This window comes from Pseudorasbora parva, chromosome 14 (assembly GCF_024679245.1).
Source record: "Pseudorasbora parva isolate DD20220531a chromosome 14, ASM2467924v1, whole genome shotgun sequence".
Classification (NCBI taxonomy): domain Eukaryota; kingdom Metazoa; phylum Chordata; class Actinopteri; order Cypriniformes; family Gobionidae; genus Pseudorasbora; species Pseudorasbora parva.
Window position 1 is genome coordinate 27,722,320 of NC_090185.1, and position 14,832 is coordinate 27,737,151.

The following is a 14,832-nucleotide window of genomic DNA, read 5'->3' on the forward strand; positions in this document are numbered from 1 at the left end:
GGGATAGAAAGTGTGTGTGTGTGCGTGTGCGTGAGTGAGTGAGTGAGTGAGTGAGTGGAGTGAAGGGCCGGCCCTGACCAATTTGCTGCCCTAGGCAAGATTTTACTTGGTGCCCCTTGTATCAAGGTTTTTATATGTTGGTTGTGTTTTTATATTTTTAAAATAAAAATAAACACACACACACACACACACACACACACACACACACACACACACACACACACACACACACACACACACACACACACACACACACATCTGGTTCACTATCTTTGTGGGGACTCTCCATAGACATAATGGTTTTTATACTGTACAAACCGTATTTTCTATCCCCCTGCACTGCCCCTAAACCTAAAACCTAAAACCTACCCATCACAGGAAACATTCTGAATTTTACTTTCTCAAAAAAACTAATTCTGTATGATTTATAAGCATTTTGAAAAGTGGGGACTGGCTCACTTTGAAAAGTGACTACTATCAGCTATTACTATCCTTATGGGGACATTTGGTCACCACAATGTAATATAAACAAGGACACACACACACACACACACACACACACACACACACACACACACACACACACACACATACCAAAATGTGTGTATATGTATATCCTCCACTAAACTATGCATGCTCATGTTTTCACCATGAATTAAACTTTTTAAGAAATTTTTATATTTAGTGTGCATTTTATTTTTATTTTTTAGCTATTTTAGATAAACCTGTATATAAATAGCATTACTAATTTCAGAAAATAAATTTTACAAACGCCATATATCCCCTTACAATTGCACAACTAAGTAAAAACATTAAGCTATTAAAAAAAAATTTGATATGTTTATAAACAATTGTATGATTTTTTACAGATTCTGATCACCCAGAACAGTTGCTTACATTAAGTTTAAGATAAAAATAACTGGAATTAATTAGCAAACATTCATATTTAGATAATGCGTTTAGATAAACTGTTCATTCATTTCATCACTTTACCTCTGTCTTTATCCCCTTATTCCTTATCTTTCCTGTTTCAGAGGGCTTCGGTCTTTTTGACACATTGGCCACCCGTCATAAATAATTAGGCAACTTTCCAACTTTCACTGGCGCGAGCGAACAAGCACATTCCTGTCTGTTAGATGCGCGAGAGGCGACGCAACAACAAATTCCCAACGTTAAACTGAGCGCGCGTTCAATATCGGACACACTAAAGCACTCACTGGGCAGGAGGAGGTTGATGCGGAGCTCTGGGAAGAGTCTGGGGATTTGTTTAAGGTTTTTTTTTTTGGTAATATTTCGAATTAATGTTGATAAAAAGTAGCAGTAATTAAACCGGAAAAATCACTCATTTTGGCGCCCCTATGGACGAGTGGTGCCCCTAGCATTTGCCTATTCCGCCTATGCCACGGGTCGGCCCTGATGGAGTGAGTGAGTGAGAGAGAGAAGGAGCCAGAGAGAAGGAGCCAGAGAGCAGGCCCAAATAAGAGAGCCAGAGAATAAAAGAGCAAGAGCATACGTTAAAATCTTATTTTATCTATTCCTTGACCATGTGACTGAAACCCTAATGTAAGTCACTCAAACTGACCACTCAGACCAAACTTCCCCCACTGTAACAGGTGTGACACATTTGGCCTACAGAATCTCTTTGCATTGCCAAATTTGCTATGATCTCATTGATAAGAGAGATAGAAAGGGTTGAAAACAGTGAGAAGTGAGAAGGCATGATTCCTGAGGCTGTTAAAGAGCTCAGGTGGGCTACTGACTTGGCGCTGAGAGAAACCAACCTGCCCGTGCAGTAGGCAGGTCCATGGCGGGAATGATGTCAGTAGTGTGGCACCTTTTAACATGTTTCCTAAAGGTTTGTGAGGAGTATAAAGAGATCTCTGTCCAACTTGGTAGAGCTGTGGTGCGCCTGGACAGAGTTCACATTTAAATCTGGTGTAAGTCCTTTGAGTGCTCAGTGCTAGCTCACTGGCCCTCATTTATCAATCTTGCGTAGAAACGGGTGTATATATTGGCATAAGATTATGCTTACACTCCTCTCTTACCGCCTGATTTATGAAGCTGTGCGCACCTCTGCAATCCAGGTGTACGCAATACTTGCCCTTGATAAATGCAGCGGCTGAAAACGATCTTCATTAGAATAACACGCCCCTATATATTCAAGTCTCCGCCTCCCCCACGCCCTCATTTACGCCATGGACACACGGAAGACGGCAAAGACGGCGAAATTTCTCCGACGTGCGATGCGCAGCTGCCGGGCCCAACCCTGAAACATCAGGTAAAGCGCACAGGCTCGCAACTGGAGGAACACATGCCTACAAATCAAATGCTTTGGTAAAGTCACACAAATTAAACACTGAAGTCTATGTTGCACAAAAATAAACACTGAAGAAGGGCTGGGCGATATGACGAAATATATCGTCTGGACGATAGAAAATGTCTATCGTTTTATATTAGGCTCTATCGCTTACGCCACGATAAGGCGTTTACGGCAGAATTTTACGTCAAGATGCACCTCACGCCAGGGCATGCCCATGCACGCTGCATAAACAAACATGGAGGAAGACGATAGTAGACGCGGTTTAGACCAGGGTAATTCTCAGAGTAATTATGCCAGAGTGGTGGCATAAGCGCTCAAAACAAACTTCAGACACAGACGCTGCAACAGGCTTTTACGCGTGGCACATCATATAGCCATATATTGAAATATTTTAATGGCAGGTGTAGGGATGGCGAAAACTAAACATTTTCTTGACCGACCACCGAGCCTCATTAGCCGGTTGAAACCGGTTAACCGATTAGTTTAAAATATGCTGCGCTATTTGAAATAACAGCCGCAAGCCGCGCTCTCTCTCTCTCTCTCTCTCTCTCTCTCTCTCTCTCTCTCTCTCTCTCTCTCTCTCTCTCTCTCTCTCTCTCTCTCTCTCTCTCTCTCTCTCTCTCTCTCTCTCTCTCACACACACACACACACACTGTCCTAGCGCTCCCTTCCACTCACGTCACTTTTTTAATATCCCCCACAGCGCGAAACACGAGTCCCGCAAACACGCCGCCGAGGAGCTTGTTTGTAATCTGAGGACAATGGCTCCTTAGTTTCGAAATGGTTTGGGTACAAGGTGATCGCGTTGAAAATAAAGCCATTTGTCTAGTGTAAGAAGCTCATTTGAAACATTGCCGCGGCTCATTAACCCATCATAGTCTGCACAGCTTCTAAAACAGACAGTAGAAACTAAAACCAGAGAACAACAGCAACATGTACTGGAGGGTTAATAAAATTTTAAAAATCCCAGCTTCATCAGAATGATATGAAACTTGGTGACTTTTTAGCATTAGGTATGTAAACACACAAAAAAATTGGGGTCATGATTCGAGCATGCTAATTGGTCATTAAAAAAAAAGTAACGTTCATTGTCTTCGGTCATAAATGACCGACCATAGGAAATGAATGGGAAATCGGCAAAAATACAAAAATTCTCTGAATATTTGTGTGTACAATCTACAAATCGGCCACAATGCTGAAAAAAAGTACACAGCAGTAAAGGGGTGACACTCTAAAACATCAAGAGTGTGATACTGACACATCCACTCACACACACGCACACACACGCACACTTATACACACACACACCTATGAAAAATGTAATCTATGAACCACATTTAGAATTTTTAAAAATCACAGCTTCATCTGAAAATTATAAAACTTGGTTACTTTTCTAGCATTAGGTATGTAAACACACACAAAAAAAATTAGGGCATTATTCGGGCATGCTAAGTGGTCATAAAAAAAATGACTTCCACTTGTGCTCTTCGGTCAAAAAGGACCCCCATAGGAAATGAATGGGAAATCTGCAAAAACACAAATATTTGCAGGATATTTGTGTGTATAATCTACAAATCGGCCACAATGCTGAAAAAAAGTACACAGCAGTATAGGGATGACACTCTAAAACATCAGGAGTGTGATATTGACACATCCACTCACATACACACGCACACTTATACACACACACACCCATGAAAAACTGAACCTATGAACCACATTTTGAATTATTAAAAATCACATCTTCATCAGAATGACATGAAACTTGGTGACTTTTCTAACATTAGGTATGTAAACACACACAAAAATTGAGGGCATGATTCGAGCATGCTAAGTGGTTTTAAAAAAAAATACTCCCACTTGCCATAGGAAATGAATGGGAAATCTGCAAAAACACAAATTCACAGAAAAAAAATCACCATTTCTAAAAAAAAAGTAATAATATAAAAATAGTATTTGATTATTTTTATATATTTATTCAAATCCAGCTAAAAAAAAAATATTAAATGTGTTGAAAAGTGAACTTGGGAATTCACAAGCCACTCCATAGAGACCTCTAGTGGATTACACCCATGGTTGCATAATTTCTTAAATAATTCCAAAAGAGGGCGCTAATCTGCCTTCAGTTATTTTATTTTTTTTGAAGGCCTAGTCTCTATTTTAACCTAAAATACTGCAATTAAAAAAAAAAAAAAAAAATGTTTTTAAAAAATATATATTTTATAATTTTAAATGGCAAAAATAGACAATAATTATTGCATAAATATTAAAAAATACCATCAAATCATCTCAAAATACAAAATTAAAAAGAAAAAATATTATTGAAGAAAAATAAATTGCATTGGTTTTACTGGGGTGGAGGAAGTTTAATTTTTAGGTGTCTGGTCACTTATGACCGGGAAGACAACCAATGTAACCCGTAAATGAGGAGCACCAGAGAAAATGACAGCTCCGAAGAGACGCCGCTTTAGTTCGAGGTAGTGCTAACAATAATAAAGAAAGACGATCAACACCTTATGTGTTACCACTGAAATGTAGATGTAATATATTTCCAAAAGTAAGCCCATTTTAGGCGAAATGCACGCTTCATACTGTCGCCTGCCCTGGTTCTAACCTCGAGTGTTTTAGCCTGTTTACTTTTTGCAGTGTTTTAACCTTGTGAGCGCGCAAACCCAAAAGCTGTGACCTCGCGTCAAATGTTTTTATTGGTTTATTAAGTACAAACAGGCGAGTTATGAAAAATTGAGTGCGAGGGATATGTTCACTTAACACAAAAAGATTTTGGAATGAGATGGCTAACTGTAGTAGCATTTAGTCCACTGTCTATAATAGCCTAATTTAGAGATCACTTTTATTTATTTTTAAACCGACAACTTTGATTGGTTAACGTTGGTAGGGACCTAACATCCCTAGGCAGGTGTTAACTTTACCAACAGTCTTGCTTGGAAAAAAAAATTCTAAATAAAATTAAAATGTAGTCCATACTACCTTTATTTGTTTTGTATATCATTTCAAACTGCATTTCCACATTGCAATTTTGTATAGACTATTCATAAACTGAATTAACAGAAAAATTGCTATATCGTTATGTATATCGTTATCGGGATATCAAATGAGCTATATCCCAATATGAAATTTTGGCCATATCGCCCTGCCCTACACTGAAGTTTATAATTACTATGTAGTTGTGGTTTTTTACAGTGGGTCATAGTATAGCATATCTTTGTCAGTGCGTTTTGTGGTGTTAGGAATTGTTTTTCTACGCATTTTCGCACTAACTCAAAGCGTGCGTACACCATCTCCTGAGCTGGCGAAGGATTTGAGCGTGCCGTACGCCAACGTCCATATTGATAAATCTCAAAGTCACCGTGGTTTTGTGTGTACGCAAGGTGTACGCTGGAAATTTGGTGTACGCACTTTTGATAAATGGGGGCCATTATGATTGTTCATTCAAGCTGGATAACATCGCCGTTTTCACCAGAGCTGCTGTACAGCTGAATCAGATTCTGTTGCATTATTTTCCTGTAAAAACTGTGAAGCTGCTTTGAAACAATTGAACTCTATAGCGCTATAAATAAAGGACTAAACATTTCTTCACAGCGTAGTGAAGCAGGCACTTCAGCATGACAAAGGGGGTATTGGCGTTCCCAAAGCATAAACATGAAAGCGCTGGGTTCCCTCGAAAAGGGAACGTCTATATAATGAATCTAACCTTGGTTCCCTGAGCGGGAACTCAACCCTGAATCTCGTTGTCATGTTTCAGTCATGCCTGTGCATCTCCTTCAGACAATAAGTTGACGTCTAAGGCAGGCACCCTTTTACTCTCGGGGTCTCCATGTGACATCATAGGGCTGTCATCTGACAGTCTTTCTTTCTGAAGATGGATGAGGAGGTCGTGGATGGCGAAGATTGAAGCTGGAGCACACACCTCGGTGATGGAACTGATGACTGGAAGGGGACTTGGAAATGGAGACGAACTGCAGACATGACGCACCAGGAAGAAGGTATGAGAGGGTATGCATCGACGTCACCGCCGGAAAACGCCCCTCAGCTGGGGCTGAGTGGCAGAAGAGCTGCTGCGTAACTACAGTTAATAAAGGAAAATGCGAGTTGAGCAAGCGATTATCAGTTTAAACTAAAGGTTGGGCTCGATATAGTGGTCCTTAAAGCATGATCCATGGATAATGACATGCAGCCTGGAATCGTGTTTTCCTGACATTTTTATGAGCCTGCTTTCGACTGATTTATAACTGTCATTCATCAAATTTTTGGAGTGAATCCTGCTTATGTGGATGGGTCAGTGTATTGAAGCATGTATGTGGACGCTTGTCACGAATGGAAAACAAAAGTTGTATTCAAATTCTGAATATATTGTAGACCTATTTATTGAGACAAAGGCAATTCCATACACTTACAGAGACGCGTGTTAACTGAACTCAGCACCTGGACAAACACTCGAGCGGTGAGTGGATTTCAAGTTCAACACCTGTGATTGGCCAACTGCGTTGTAGATATCTACAAACATGTCTGTGATTGGCTACATAACTCACCGAGGCAAAAACACGTTTTAAATGTAATCATTTGACGAGTGCAAATACAGATACACGGGCGGCAATGGCTCAGTGGTTCTTGTAGGTTGTCTACAAACCGAAAGGTTGGTGGTTCGATCCCTGGTTCCACCTGACCAAGTGTCGAGGTGTCCTTAAGCAAGACACCTAACCCCAGCTGCTCCCGATGAGCTGGATGGTGCCTTACATGGCTGACATCACCGTCGGTGTATGAATGGGTGAATGTGAGGCAAAAATGTAAAGCGCTTTGGATGGCCATAGGGTCTGTTAAAAGCGCTATATAAAAGCAGTCCATCTACCATACACACTGGATCATTTATCAGCTCCTTTTCACTAATAATATGCTATTATTATGAATTCTTACGGAGGATTGCAGATCCTAGACAAGCAGTTATGGTCAGTTTCCCTCTAAAAGAAGAAGCAGCAGCATGTTGGCTGTGGTTTGAGTGAGATGATGACACGCTATTATCAAGTCCGTCTCAAGTCCGGAACAGCGATATCTATGGGATCTGTGGACAAGCCTCCCCTACCCCCCCTCTGGCGCTTGGCCTGGTTTTGTGTGTTTTCGCTGCATTTACGCTATAAACCAATGCTGCCTCTCTGTCTTTTTGCCACTCAGTAGGGCGTAATCGCAGGTGCTCCAGCTGACGGTGACGTCATGTTCATTCCCCCCATTCCCTCATTAAGACATAGTGTGAACATCCATTTCTGGCAATCCTGAAGATTGCTTAGTTTGTTCAGGTGTGTTTGATAAGAGTTGGAGCTAAACTGGGCAGGAAACTGAAACCCTCCCATAGGACATTTTGACACTGCTAATTTCATGCCTCTTATTTAAAATAAACTTTTGAAAAAAGAAGTCAGTTATTGTCTTTGGCCAAAATAAAGCTCAGAAGAGGCCAGCATGTTTGGGTGTTCATTTGCCTCCCATTAACTATGGTAACCAGGAATGAAGTTAAGAGAAATGAAAAAGTTCCTTCAACTCCACAAGAAGACTTTATTTCCACCATCTTTTGAACTCTACTGAAGGCACAGGATTATGGGAAGACAGTCTGTTACATAATGCAAAGTATAGCTTACATATTAGTGGCACAATCCAAAGACTCATTGATTTTAGGATAAATTGATTTTAGGAGAGCACTCCATTAGCTCTGATGGCCAGAGGGACAGATGTGGAACATCAGATTCTGAGACAGACTAATAAAAAGACATTAAATACTTTTTTTTTTCATTGAATCGTTTAAAGTAGATTCTCTATAAACACAATTCCTCATCTTTACTTTAGTTTTCAGTTTGGTTTTGAGATTAGATGCATTCTGATGAAAAACCTGTTGAATCACAATTTACATTCTTATAATCTGAATACATTTCCATTGTCTATGCAGTAACACTTTATAATAACACACACTATGAAGCATTAATTAAGCATTAGTAAATAGTTAATTAATCCTTTATAAAGCTTTAATATACATTAATAAATGACTTATAAATGCAGCTGTAAATGCTTTTTATTCATAAGCATATCTATAATGTTTTTACTAACTGTATTTTCATACCATATTAATGATAAATTGATCATTTCTAAAGCAAGTATTACATTATTTACAAACCAGTTATTTAGGATTCATCAGTGGTTAATAAGATAATTTAGAAAGTGTAAGCAAATGTTTAATGAACTAAATTGGAATGTACATTTATGCATATTATTTAGACATATAGTAATAGTTACTCAGTGTGGTAATTAATGCTTTATTATCACATTTCTGCTGTAATTCATGATTAATGCAGGTAGGTATAAAACATTTAGTAGATGTCAGTTTACTATTTTTGTGAGCTCATCTAAAGTGAGGACTATTTATGCCCCATAAAGCTTTTACAAAAGAGATTTAAAGGCTCAGTTTTCTTCAAAAACAGAAGAAGGAAACAAACAAAACACTGTACATGTGATATAACATGAAAAATACAGCTCTGCAATATAATATAAAAATAAATCATGAGCTAAACAAGCAACAAAATAAAAAAACAAGTGAATACAAATATAAAAAGAAAAGAAAAAAATGAATATACATCAACAAAATAAGCAACAAAGAATTTCACAAAAATTCACTGACAACTACTAAATGTTTTATACCTAAGTGAATTAATCATGAATTACAGCAGGATATGTGTTAATCATTTAGAAATGATAAATTGATCCTTAACAAAGTATGAAAATACAATTATTAAAGACATTATAGATTTGCTTATGAATCAAGAACAAAGCATTTAGAGATGCATTTATAAACTGTTTATTGTGGCAAGGGGGGCGTGGTTCAGCGAGGTCTGCAGCGGGAGAGAGAGCCGCGGGACGAGCGGTAAGTGAATGGGTTGGACGCAGATTGATAACACCTGTATCTCGTTTCAGTAATGGGCGTGGGGAGAATAAAAAACGCCCGGGGAAACGGAAGCAGACGAGAGAGAGACGGACTGCTGACGCAACCCCTGACACTGGGGAACCGAGTGCCCGGATACCGGAAGTATCGCAACCCGGAAGTGAAACCTGAGTTTATGAGAAAGATACACACTGGAGTGTGAACATTTTGTTTTGAGTAGAAAGATTAATAAAAGTCGTCAGCAGTCCTCCCGACCCCCGTGTCCTCTTCCTTCCTTATCTTAAGAACTTATTACAGTGTTGCCGAAACCCGGGAAAGAAGTGGGACCGCGCCGCCGCCATGCAAAATCCGTCCTCCACCCCACTTGCGGACATCATCTCATCCCTCGCGGTCCTACACCGCGAGCAACATCAAGCCCTGCTGGACCTTCGGACCGACCAAGAAAGGCGGTTCCAGGCCATTGTCCAAGGCCAGCAGGAGGACCGCGAGAGGTTCCGGAGCTGGCTCGACCAGGAGGCTCGCACCGAGGCTACCGGTGGCGAACCTCCTGGTCTACGACGATCTGAAGAGGGCCATTATCCAGCGTGTCGGTCAGTCACCTGAGCAACATCGACAGCGCTTCCGGGCCTTGGACTGGACCGACGCCGGCCGGCCCTTTGCAATGGCCCAGCAGCTCCGGGACTCCTGCCGCAAGTGGCTCTTGGCCGGAGGAAGCGACGTGGACCAAGTGATCGATCTGGTGGTGCTGGAGCAGTTCATCACTCGGCTCCCCAAGAAGACTGCCGAGTGGGTCCAGTGCCACTGGCCCACGTCGCTGGAAATGGCCATCGATCTGGCGGAGGACCACATGGTGGCGTGCCCGGGGGTCGGCGAACCCCCACTAACCTCTCTCTCCTGTCCCTCTCCCTAGGTCCCGCCCGCCCAGTTCGGGAGTTCGAGGGCTCCGCCCAGGGGGCGGGGCTTATGGGGTCAGGGGGGGATAGTGCTTCCATTCTCCAACCCATTCCCCGCCACTGGAGCGGCGGGTAGGCATGGGCTGGCCCGCTGGCGTTGCGGGCTCCCGGACCATTTCGTGGACAGGTGTCCAGTGATGGAGATTGGGACAATGATCCGGGTCCCGGACGTCCCTCAGGCCATCCCCGATCAAGCTGGAGAGTACCAAATACCTGTGAGTATCAAGGGGGGTACATATCAGGCCTTGGTGGATTCAGGATGTAACCAAACCTCTATCCATCAAAGCCTGATGCAGCCGGGGGCATTGGATACAAGCCGCGTGGTTAAGGTGCGGTGTGTGCACGGGGATGTGGTGGAATACCCGGTTGTCCCAATTACCATTCAGTTCAGGGGGAAAAAGCATAGTGTAGAGGTGGCGGTTAGTCCTCGCCTCTGGTATCCGGTAATCTTGGGGACGAATTGGCCCGCATTTACGGTTTTATTGGGGTCATTATGTGCGGATGCTGCTTGGAGAAAAAAGGCTCGGGTAGCGATGGCGCGAGTGCAGCTTGGGGAGGCTGAGACGGGACCGCGGGAGGCGGCTCCAGAGGAACCGAGCACGATCGAGAGACTGATTCTCTCGGACCGCAATGACTTTCCTCTGGAGCAGTCTCAGGATGAGACCCTAAAACATGACTTTCGACAGGTCCGTTCCATCGACGGCCAGTCTCTCCAACCTGCCCTGCCCTGCCCCTCACCTACCCATATTTTGCCATCCTAAAAGATTGGTTGTATCGAGTGACCCAAGACACTCAGACCAAAATGGATACAACCCAATTGTTAGTTCCCAAGAGCCGCCGGGAAATGCTTTCCGCCGGGAAAGGCCATTACAGCGATCAGCGCGTGGGCATCGTTTTGCCTTAGTCATAGTGGACTACGCAACACGATATCCAGAGGCAATGCCATTTCCGCAAAAATTGTTGCAGACGCCCTGTTTCGACTTGTCTCCCGGGTGGGGGTTCTGAAGGAAATCCTCACTGACCAAGGCACGGCGTTTATGTCACGTACACTACACGAACTATACGGGTTACTGGGCATTAAATCGATTCGAACGAGCGTCTATCACCCACAAACGGACGGCTTGGTCGAACGATTTAATAGCACTCTTAAAACCATGATCCGTAAGTTCGTTCAGGAAGACGCCAAAAATTGGGACCGGTGGTTAGAGCCCCTGTTATTCGCCGTGCGAGAGGTCCCGCAAGCCTCCACGGGGTTTTCCCCCTTTGACCTGCTGTACGGACGCCAGCCACGGGGAGTGCTGGATGTCCTGCGGGAAGCTTGGGAGGAGGGGCCATCTTCGGCCAAAAACGAAATTCAGTATGTGCTGGACTTGCGAACAAAACTCCACACATTGGGGCGGCTATCTAGAGAGAGTTTGTTGCAAGCCCAGGACCGCCAGAGCCGGCTGTATAACAGGGGAACTAAACTGCGCAAATTCACGCCGGGAGAGAAGGTACTTGTATTGCTCCCCACGTCGAGCTCAAAATTGATGGCTAAGTGGCAGGGACCGTTTGAGGTCGCACGACAAGTCGGGGATCTCGATTATGAAGTTATACGGTCCGATAGGAGCGGGGCGCGTCAGATTTACCACCTCAACCTCCTTAAAAAATGGAATGAGGTCGAATCAGTGATGTTGGCAACGGTGATTGGGGGGGGGGATGATCTCGGGCCAGAGGCGAACATCAAACCCCAATCTCTCGCACTGGCCCCTGGGGGAAATCACCTCTCGCCGTCCCAACTCGCTGATTTGTCAAAATTACAGGCTGAGTTTGCCATCGTGTTCTCGCCCCTACCGGCCCGTAATAATCTTATTCAGCACCATATCGAGACCGAGCCGGGCGTGGTAGTTCGCAGCCGGCCGTATCGCTTGCCTGAGCACAAAAAAAGGTGGTTCAGGATTAATTGGGTGCAATGCTCGACATGGGGGTAATAGAAGAATCCAGCAGTGACTGGGCGAGCCCGATAGTTTTAGTCCCGAAAACCGACGGCTCTGTCCAGTTCTGCATGGATTATCGCAAGGTGAATGCTGTGTCGAAATTCGACGCGTATCCAATGCCGCGGGTTGACGAGTTGCTTGATTGGCTGGGCACGGCTCGCTTTTACTCGACATTGGACTTAACGAAGGGCTAATGGCAGATCCCCTTGTCTCCATTATCCAAAGAAAAGACAGCTTTTACCACGCCGTTCGGATTACACCAATTTGTTACCCTTCCTTTCGGTTTGTTCGGGGCTCCCGCTACCTTTCAGCGTCTCATGGACAGGATTCTGCGTCCCCATGTGACATATGCTGCTGCCTACCTGGACGACATTGTGATATACAGTAACGATTGGCAGCGGCATATGCAGCATGTAAGGGCGGTCCTGAGGTCGCTGAGGGGAGCGGGGCTCACGGCCAACCCGAAGAAGTGTGCAATTGGGCCGGTGGAAGTAAAGTATCTGGGCCTCCACTTGGGTCATGGACAACTTGCCCACGACCCAAGACCAAAAAGGAGGTTAGGCAGTTCTTGGGGCTAGCGGGATATTATCGACAGTTTATACCTAATTATTCGGACCTCACTAGCCCTCTGACTGACCTAACTAGAAAGGGGGTACCAGATACGATCCAGTAGACGGAGCCGTGCCAGCACGCCTTCACCCAGGTTAAGGCTGCTCTCTGTGGCGGGCCGCTATTACACTCCCCTGACTTCTCTCTCCCTTTTCTGTTGCACACTGACGCGTCGGACAGGGGGCTGGGCGCAGTCCTATCCCAGGAGGTGGAGGGGGGAGAGCGGCCGGTGCTGTACATTAGCCGTAAGCTCTCGAAGAGGGAGGCTAAGTACAGCACCATAGAAAAATAGTGCCTGGCCATCAGGTGGGCCGTTCTCACCCTCCGCTACTACCTCCTGGGGCGAGAGTTCACCCTCTGTTCGGATCACGCTCCTCTCCAGTGGCTCCATCGCATGAAGGATACCAATGCGCGGATCACCCGTTGGTATCTAGCTCTTCAGCCTTTTAAATTCAAGGTGGTCCACAGGCCGGGTGTTCAGATGGCTGTGGCCGACTTCCTCTCCAGGAATGGGGGGGGGGATGGGGGGGGGGGGGGGCTGCAGGCCGGATGGCCTGAGTCGGGCGGTGGGGGTATGTGGCAAGGGGGGCGTGGTTCAGCGAGGTCTGCAGCGGGAGAGAGAGCCGCGGGACGGGCGGTAAGTGAATGGGTTGGACGCAGATTGATAACACCTGTATCTCGTTTCAGTAATGGGCGCGGGGAGAATATAAAACGCCCGGGGAAACGGAAGCAGACGAGAGAGAGACGGACTGCTGACGCAACCCCTGACACTGAGAACCGAGTGCCCGGATACCGGAAGTATCGCAACCCGGAAGTGAAACCTGAGTTTATGAGAAAGATACACACTGGAGTGTGAACATTGTGTTTTGAGTAGAAAGATTAATAAAAGTCGTCAGCAGTCCTCCCGACCCCCGTGTCCTCTTCCTTCCTTATCTAAAGAACTTATTACATTTATTAATGTATATTATGCTTTATAATTTATGAATTATCTATTTACTAATGCTTAACTAATGCTTCATAGTGTGAGTTATTATTAAGTGTTATACATCATGCAGTTGTGAATTTCTCTGGATGTTCTACTCACCACATCCACAGAACCGCTATTATGAAAAACTGAGGTAAAAACACCAGCAGAAGGACTGTAGAATGACTGAACGCTGTGCTGTCCACTGGATCTTCACAACACAAAGAAATGAATCATGAGAGAAACAATCATTGACACTAAATCACATGTATCATGAGAGATGTGTACCTCCTACAGCACAGGAATACTCTTGAAGCTCTTCATTGCTGACTGAGTCCAGGTACAGCTTGTTGTCTTTAGTGAATCCATCCGTTACCTGCCGTCCGTTCTTGTACCAGATGTAAGTATGTTTGTCGCTCAGAGTGCATTTAGTTGAGCAGATTAATATCACTTCCTGTCGCTCTGATATAATCTTTGGGATGCTTATCACCATCAGATCTGAAAAAACGGAATTAAAGTACTTCAAACTGGACTAACATTAATTTTGATTTATAAAGAAAACAAAAACGTCATAAAATGGAATAGTAGTCTTGATGGCAGCTTGATGGAATATTCTGATTAAAATCTTATCAAATTAATCTGATCAGTTACAGTACCTGTGACATTAAGAATGACTCCAGGTGATCCAGAGTATTTTCCTCTTGTTCTGTTAGTGATGAACCTGAATTTATATTCTCCAGAGTCGCTGCTCTTGAGCTCTTTGATTCTCAGTGTGTTCCCCACATACTCCACACGACCAGCAAAATGATCCTCCTCACGCAGACCCTTGAAGTCACCGGATTGAACGTAATGCCAGAATGTTTTATTTACAGTATAACCAGAAGGATGTGTGTATGTGCAGGAAATGTCTACTGTTGAGCCCATCAAAGCACAGACTCTTCTAGAGGTGTAAGTCACATCCCAGCAGTGATCATCAGAAATGCCTGAAAGAGTCACAGATTAACATGTAAAACACACACTTACTCTAAAACATGTTTAAATATACACGGATGAACAAACAGAACCACATTGTG